The sequence below is a fragment of the Capsicum annuum genome, unplaced genomic scaffold (assembly GCF_002878395.1).
Source record: "Capsicum annuum cultivar UCD-10X-F1 unplaced genomic scaffold, UCD10Xv1.1 ctg4861, whole genome shotgun sequence".
Lineage (NCBI taxonomy): Eukaryota > Viridiplantae > Streptophyta > Magnoliopsida > Solanales > Solanaceae > Capsicum > Capsicum annuum.
In genome coordinates, this window is record NW_025856328.1 from 270092 (window position 1) to 278598 (window position 8507).

The following is an 8507-nucleotide window of genomic DNA, read 5'->3' on the forward strand; positions in this document are numbered from 1 at the left end:
GAGGGTGTTGATGTGCTAGATTTTTGTAGCATATTTAAGACTTTTTAACTTGAAATAATTGTAAGTTCCTAAGTAATTATTGGTGTTTTTGATGTTATTTCTTAAGATTTTGAAGGAAAGTCAAGATGTAAGAAAATAAATAACAATGGAGCAAAAGAGCTAAAATCTGAGCAAAAAGAGCTGAAAACATGGCTGACGGCAACCATGATAAGTCGTCAGCCTTGTGATAGGCTATCAACATTGGCGTCAGCCCTAACCAGAGAGTTGAAGTTTGAGAAAGTGCTGACGACATTGGTGACATGGCGTCAAAGAGCTGATAAGACATCACGATGGGCGTCAGCCTAAACCAAAGAATTGAGCTTAAAGAAGAAATCTGACGATGTTGGTGATACGCCGTCAGATCGGTGATGCGGCGTCAGCTACATCATCAACCTAAGACAAATTTTGAAGGCAACTGGAGCAATTCTGATGCCATCCGTGGTAAGGAGTCAGAACCTTGACATGGCGTCAGCGACGGCGTCACCTAATCCGAAGAGTTTTATGATTTTTGTTATTTTATTTTCATAATTAGGGTTAAGTATAAATAGCATCTTTTAGGGTTTTATGGACAATCTTTTTTAATCCTTTAATCTCTCAATCTTGTTTTTAAAAACTTGGGAGGAACGTACATTGCCTCATTTTTTTCGTTAAGTATTTTTCTTGTTTTCCCTTCAACACTTATCAACTATTGTAGATTATTCTCTTGTGATTCAATTGAAGAAACAATTAATGTTTTCATTCTTTTGTAAGTTTATCCATATTATTATAAATTCAACTTTTTATTTCGTTCATCAAATCATGAGCGGCTAATTCTATTAGCCCGAGATATGGGATTCATGGATTAGGGTTTGATATGCTGCTAGGTACTTAAAGGGTTCAAAGAGTAGTAGGAGGTCTTGAAATTCTGTTGTTTTAACTTAAAATCTATTGGTTGCAAACAATAGGTTATGCCTTAGGTTTATTTACTAGAACAGAGAAATAGACTAGAGGACGTGAATTATCAACAGGGACTCGGAAGCTAACAACCTTCTGTTTAATGATTAATGCCGTAACTGGATTAATCTACCTAAGATAACATCCTATTGAAAATAGATAAGTTATCTAAGTTTGAGAGAATTAGATAATAAATTATGTGGTGAGGTCGAGAGATAAGTCAGATAGTATAGTCGTTAGGGATATTCTACTGTTCCTACTTACTTCAAGAGTCTTAAGTAGTACCTAATATCTGTTAATTCCTGAAACCCACAATGAACATAACTCTGGTTTTCCATTTATATTATACAAACATTAATACTAAAACCTCATTTTATATTTTGTATCATTTGTTTGAATTTAACTTGTAGCTATAATTTCAAACTAGTTTAATCACCACTCACATTATTCCCTGTGGATTCGACCCTGACTCCAAAGTTGGGTAAATATATTGACGACGATCACCTTACGCTAATTTGAGGTGTAAGTTGAGCGTTATCAAACCTCCCCTAAAAAATAAGTTACATCCAGTGGATAAGTGTTGACACTGCCACATTGTGTCTTCATTTATGAGATATTCTATAACTCTAGTCTTAGAAGCAAAACTTATCCCAAAAAACTTCCAAACAACAAGTCATGCTCTTAAATTTACTTTGATGTCAAAGAAAAAACCTCCTCTATAGATTATCCAACTTTCTACTTATTAGCAAATAATAGAAGTTTAGAAAAATCCAACTTTCTATTTATTAGCAAATAAAAGAAATTAGGAAAAAGGTAAAAATAAGAGAAAAAAAGATTGAGATAAAATAGAGAATAAAAAATAAAGATTAGAAAAAGAGAAGAAGAAAAAAAATAAAGATAAACAAAAATGAGAAGAAAAATAATAAAAATAAAGTTTGCAAGAAAATAAAAAAAGAGAAATGATAAAATAAAGGTTGAGACAAATGAATTAAAAAAAGAAAAAAAGAGAAATAAATAAATAAATAAAAATGAAGGTAGTGTTATAAAATCAATGTGTGGATGTCCACTACTCTAGAAATTACTCTCACTACTTATCTCCATTATTTTCCTCTATTATGAAGATAATCTCCACCATTGATGGCCATTATTTTGTAACCTTTCATATCCATAACCTCCTCCATTATGTTAATGGTTAATGTCATGTTTATGACAACCTGTTGCATGCCTCTATATGACACTATAAATAGAGGCATAAGGATTCATATTGTAGACACTTGAAAGACTTGTACATTTGATATTTGGAAAATAAAAAATACTCATCTCTTGTCTTCTCTCGATATTTTTTATCTACTTTACTATTCATAATATTCATCTTTTGTCTTAGTTTTAAAATACGTTATCAGCATGAAGCTCACAAGTTAAAGGTAAGATTAGCTCAACAACTAGATCATGGAGGTGGTGAGTTTCTCTTCTTTATTGTTAGTTGATTTACAAAAAAAATTGATTTTATGGGACTACTATCCCTAATACAGTGAAATATCATGGTTTGATATATGTCTTGTTTATGCTTATGCTTAGAGATCTTTTAAGTTAAAACTCATTAATGTTTTATTGTATTAGATATTTATTTTATTGTAATTTATTTGGTCAATTATCTCATTGGTTGGAGGTAAGGCGGTAGATTCAAGTCATATCGCATCAAAGGGGTAAGATATCAGTTCAAGTTTTGGTGCGTCATGAGAAAAAATATTGGATTCAAGTCTCTATGAATTATGATTAACACACTTTTATGGGAAAGGACGTTGTGTTCAACTTTCAATGAAATATATTTATGATAATGATGTCTATGTCAAATGATGTATTTCTGATGGAAAGTCATAAAATCTGCCACATTGATATACTCCATTCTTTGATATGAACATGATGGTATTGCGTAATAAGTCTGAAAAAAGATATTTGGTTTAATATATGGGCGTGAAGGAACAAAAAATATAATAGTAATCATTGTGGTAATTGTGAAAGAAAGAACATTATGGGTTTTCAAAATAGTCCTTCAAAAGTTGAAGGTTATTTTTATCACTAATTAAATAGGTAAGGTATTGGGCACTCAGTTGTAGTGTGACCAATTTTGATAAATTTTATAAGATCTCCATCAAATAAAAGAATATAAAGTGGTGGTACACTTCAGCTTTCCAGATGATGTTGAGATGGGTCATATAAATGTGACAAATGAACAATAAGGCCTCGTCGCATCAAGAGAATAAAGCCCTGGGTTAAAGTCCAAATGGCACCATGATAATAAGGTATTGGGTTTTGAGTCCCATAAAGTTATGGCTTAAAGTCCTTTATGCTGGTAAGATGTTGGATCTAAGTCCAATGCACTATTTGATGATAACGATGACCGATGTAAATGTACTTTTGGTGAAAATTAATAAAATATGCCACATTGATTTTCTTCATTCTTTGATATAAATGTGGTAGCCGTGTATATAAGTTTGATAGAAGACAAATGGTTAAAAATGCATGTGGACGTGGAGGAACAAAGTTATAGTAGTCATCACCTTGGTAATCATAAAAGGAAAAACACTATGGGTTCTCCAAATTATCCTTCAAAAGGTGAAGGTAATTTTTGTTCACCATCAATTTGGTATGAAAAGTAGTTGGCACATGGTTGTTGTGGAACCTAATTTGATAGGTTTTAAAAATCCTCCATCAAAAGAGAAAAGAACAAAAGTGAAGATACACTTGGAATTTCAAAATGATGTTGAGGTATATATCATATAAATATGATAAATGTTAAGATATTGTGCACGTAGAATATATTAGTCTATTTCTTGAAGAGAATGTGACTGGTAATTAATATAGTGAATGTCTGACCGTTCATGAAGTGAATGTGTCAAGATATGAAGAAAGTCACAAACAAAGATGTGCATATATATGATTGGATAAATATCAAAACTCACTTCTACGGGAGATTTGAAGGAAATTAAATTTTAATTTGGTATAAAAAGGTCATTGATGCTATAGTGTGTTTGAGCATGATCTAGCAAAGGATAAAAGCAAGAAGTGATTCTTGCCTATAAAAATTTTGACCATTATCAAAATAAATATTATGGTGTGGTCAAATGAATTTGTCATTGATTGCATAAATATGGTACGCCAAAAAAAGACTTTGCCAAACGTTATTAAAATATATTGTTAAAGGCAAGAGTAAAGAAAGAAAGAGGCCTTGCATATAATGATTTTGACTAAATGACAATAATTTTCTCCCTAAAAGGAGATGGTCACCATACAAATGGTGTTTTAAATATGAGGCAGTACACAAGTTTTGTATAGCTTTGAAAAGCTAATATGTTGCTACATGGAGGAATGGAATTATTTATGATATTGAAATTGTAGTAAGACTCCTAAATAACTTTTAACGTTTCCGGAAAGTGACAAGAAAAGAAATTATTATTATTTTGAGACTAAATTATGAAAAGTTTTTGTATCTTCATGGGTTATAAATATTTATGGAAAAGTCTACCTATTTTCTCATTGTTGATACCAATATGGGCATGGTGATGAAATCACATACTGTAGTAAACGAAAAGTTTACAAGAAATAGATAACTTGGCATGACTGGTTGACCATCCCGGTTCAAATGTGATGCAAAGATAATTGAGAATTCATGAGGTTTTACATTGAAGAAATAAATGATTCTTCAAGAATTCTCTTATGTTGCTTGTTCTCACGGTAAAATACTACACCCACTTAGGTTATGGTTATATTTCCTAAATTCTTGGAACATACAACAAGGTTAATATGGGCCCGTTCACCTGCCATGTAGAGCGTTTGTTATGAAATAAGATGCATCTATGGTTGGTCACATGCGCTTTGCTATTAACTTGCGATTTTATTTTTATAAGGTTGTTTGCTCAAATTGTTAAATTGTGAGCATGTTTCCATACTATAAAAGTTGATAATGCTGATTGGTTTAGCAAACTCCAATTATAGCTAAATCATTGGTTATGAGAACAACTTTACCATAAAGAAAATTTGAGATGAGGCGATTCCAAAGTTCCCCTCTGTGTTGGTTCTGGGTCAGAAACCAAATGAATCCATCTAAACAATTTGAATGTCCAATAGCCACCACGCACAAAGATGGATCCACAAATAAGAATGGGGTGAATGTTAGATTTTCTAACATTAGGGGGAGATATGATTAATAGCTGAAATATATAAAATGAATTATCGAGATCGTCGTAAAAAAATAGTGAACTTGAAGTTCAATTGATAATTCATAATTTGCAAAATGTTGCAAGTTTATTGCAGACTTACCCTATGCTATAATTTAGCTATAAATGCTCTAATAAAAGTCCTTGAAGGATATAGTCTATGGCACGCCTGAAGCGTGACAGATAAATCGGTTCCAAACATAAAACTCCTTAAAGAAGGAGACCAACAAATGATAAATATGGTCAATGATAATGAGGCAAGTGCTTTAAAATAGCATTATGACATAATATTTCATAAAACCTTGGCAAAGATTCAGGTACCTGGAAATGATGAAATAAAGAGATCTCGTTAAGTTATGTCTTATTGGAATCAATATCAAATAACCATCGATGATATTTTGGTATAACATGGTGCTCACTATTATAAATGGTAACAAGGATCTTGAATTTAAATTTGTTGAATAGTGTGGACAGATAAAATACATAATTCAAGTATATTATATTTTACTTGAAAAGTGATATTTTAAAATTAGCCCATAGACTGAGGTATAAATTCAATGGGATACAAATTAGTGATTGTGCGAAAAGTAAAATCGTAAGATATAAAATGCGACTTGTGCCTTGAGGCATAAAAGTTATTCGCAAAGTGCTGACATTATTGTTTGGAGATGTGTTCTCCTACGGTGGATGCAATAAGGTTTCTTTAAATCTAGCAATGTATGAAAATCTTGAGTATGTATAACGAATGACTATCATGTCTAGCTAGACGGTAAATATTATAGAAAAATCCTTAAAGGATTTAAAAGAGAATCAATCTATTAAATATCTCAATGATTGCGAAATCACTCATCATAAATAAAGATCAATTTCAATCTCATGAAATGGTTAGAAAATACCATGTGTTAGTGTAATTATTGCACTAATGTATCCTGCTATTCTATACATGAGATAATAGTTTTTATTAATGTGCAGAATAGATATAATTTCACTTTTATGTGAATATGAGTGAAATCAAATATTATTGTTATCGATTTATTATTTTTAACAAATATTGTCAAACGCTGGTTGTTATGCAAGTGCAGGAAGAATAGTTGATCTATCATGCAAATAAGTTTTCATGGCTAATTGGTTGCTGCTACTAACAAGTTCAATATGCAAATGGCTTGCGATGATGAGGTCACAAATAAAGTGATTTTCAAGAATTTATTTGTCTGTGTTCATGGGCTTAACATATCCAATAAATAAGAAAACAACATATCAGGATGATTTCAAGAATGTAACATCTTCATGAATGTGATTTGATCACAACGACACAATTAATATCAATATTTGAAAGCAAAGATATAATATTGTAGATGTCATCTTTGAGAAGTCAAATAAATGTTTGCATCAGGGGGAGTAAAATACGTGCTGTACTTTTTTTCATCGGCCTAGGTTTTGTCCCAATAGGTTTTTCTAGCAAGGTTCTTAACGAGGCATCAAAAAAACCCGTATTATAAGATATGTGTACTCTTTTTCCTTCACTAGAAATTTTTTTTCACGGGGTTTTTTCCTAGTAAGGTTTTAACGAGGCACATCATCTATGGATATCTAAGGAGGAGTGTTATAAAACAAATAAATGTGGATGTCCACTACTCTAGAAATTACTCCCACTACTTATATCAATTACTTTACTCTATTATAAAGATAACATCTACCATTGATGGCCATTATTTTTGTAACCTTTCATATCCATAACCTCCTCCATTATGTTAATGGTTAATGTCATATTTATGACAACCTTTTGCATGCCTCTATATGAAACTATAAATAGAGGCATAAGGATTCATATTTTAGACACTTGAAATACTTGTACATTTGATCTTTAGAAGAATGAAAAACACTCATCTTGATGTTGGGTGTATTTATGCACTCTAGTGTTAATATTCTAGCTTATTTCACTTTATTTTGAGGATAAATTGAGTTCTAAATGTGTTGATATTGATATAAATAAGCATGTAAGTGATGAAATGTCTGATTACAATGTGAAAAGTGTATTCCAAATAAGTTTGGGTTTAATTGGATCACTAAGGGTTCAATCGATGAAACTAGTGTTACTAGCTTGAGCTAGGTGCTTATCTAGTCTCTTTTGTTGGATTCTATGGTGTTTAATATGTTCTAAATGGTTTTAATGGTGTCATTATATAAGGAAAAACTTGTTGGTAGTGTAAAAAGTTCAATTGATTCAAGAATAGAGTCAAAACATGAAGTGGAAGATCTTGGAGATCAACCTAGTCTAAGCTCTTATTTTTGATTCGTTGTGATGGATGTTATGTTGTTTGAACCTCTAATTCGTGTGGTGTGTTCTTGTATGATCTTTTTTGAGATGTTTATGATGATATATGTATAAACTGGAGTCTGGAAAACAATAGGAAAGACGTCGCAAAGTCAAGGATGAAGGGAGGAACGCCCAACACTTAACCAATTTTTGAGAAGCAAATTCCAGAGAGGTGTCGCAATTGGAGTTCATCAAGACCCCCATTTGACTCAAGATAGCCTCACGTTGTGACCCTTACTTGACATAAGCAATCCTCGTATCGTGACCCCTACTCAAGTCAAGCCAGCCTCACGCTGTGACCCCATCCAAACATGGAAAAAAGTTACACTTTGAATCCTATACGACTTGGGCTTTATTGTGTACTCTAAATACATATTTGTATATATTGTTATTGATATTTAGACTTCTTGGAACATCAAGGATGCTGACATAACTTCATAACATAGGTTTTTATTATTTAATTTAGTTCATACATGTTCTTAGTCGTTAATTACAAACTAGTAATTACTATTATGACTATGCGTGGCTAAACACCCTTTTTTCGGGGTTGAAGCCAAATACATGAGTACTGTGGTTTTGATACTAGTTCATTGATTTTCTTATCATTTTTGGTTGTCTTTTCAATCTTATTTTAACTATTTCGAGGCTTGATTACCCTTAGAATGCACCTATTGTCAACCTTGTGAATTTGGGAGAGGGAATAGGGAGATAGAATATGGGATTGAACAAAGTATGGTTCGTAGTCTTTTCTAAAATAAGGACTACAAATTAGCATCTAGGTCAGGGATGTAATTAGATACCTTACTTGATTCAAAATCATAATGATAGCTTAAAGAAATTAATTGGATTATTACATCCATCTCAATGATGTAGTTGTAATCTCCACATTAGGTAATTGATTAGAGGTCAGGAGACCATTATCATGCGATGAACCCTACAAATTGACAACCAAGATAAGTAAATTGATGAATGAAAGTCAATAACATAGTATGATTGTTCAA

The 8507-nt window shown here is 31.9% G+C and overlaps 1 long non-coding RNA gene across 1 annotated transcript; it reads left to right on the forward strand.

Moving 5' to 3' along the window:
- Positions 1–2241: 2241 nt before the first annotated feature.
- LOC124892575 lies at positions 2242–7100 on the forward strand. The gene is made up of 2 exons (XR_007050326.1): positions 2242–2396; positions 6272–7100. It is a non-coding gene; the product is annotated as an uncharacterized LOC124892575 (long non-coding RNA).
- The last annotated feature ends 1407 nt before the right edge of the window (positions 7101–8507 follow it).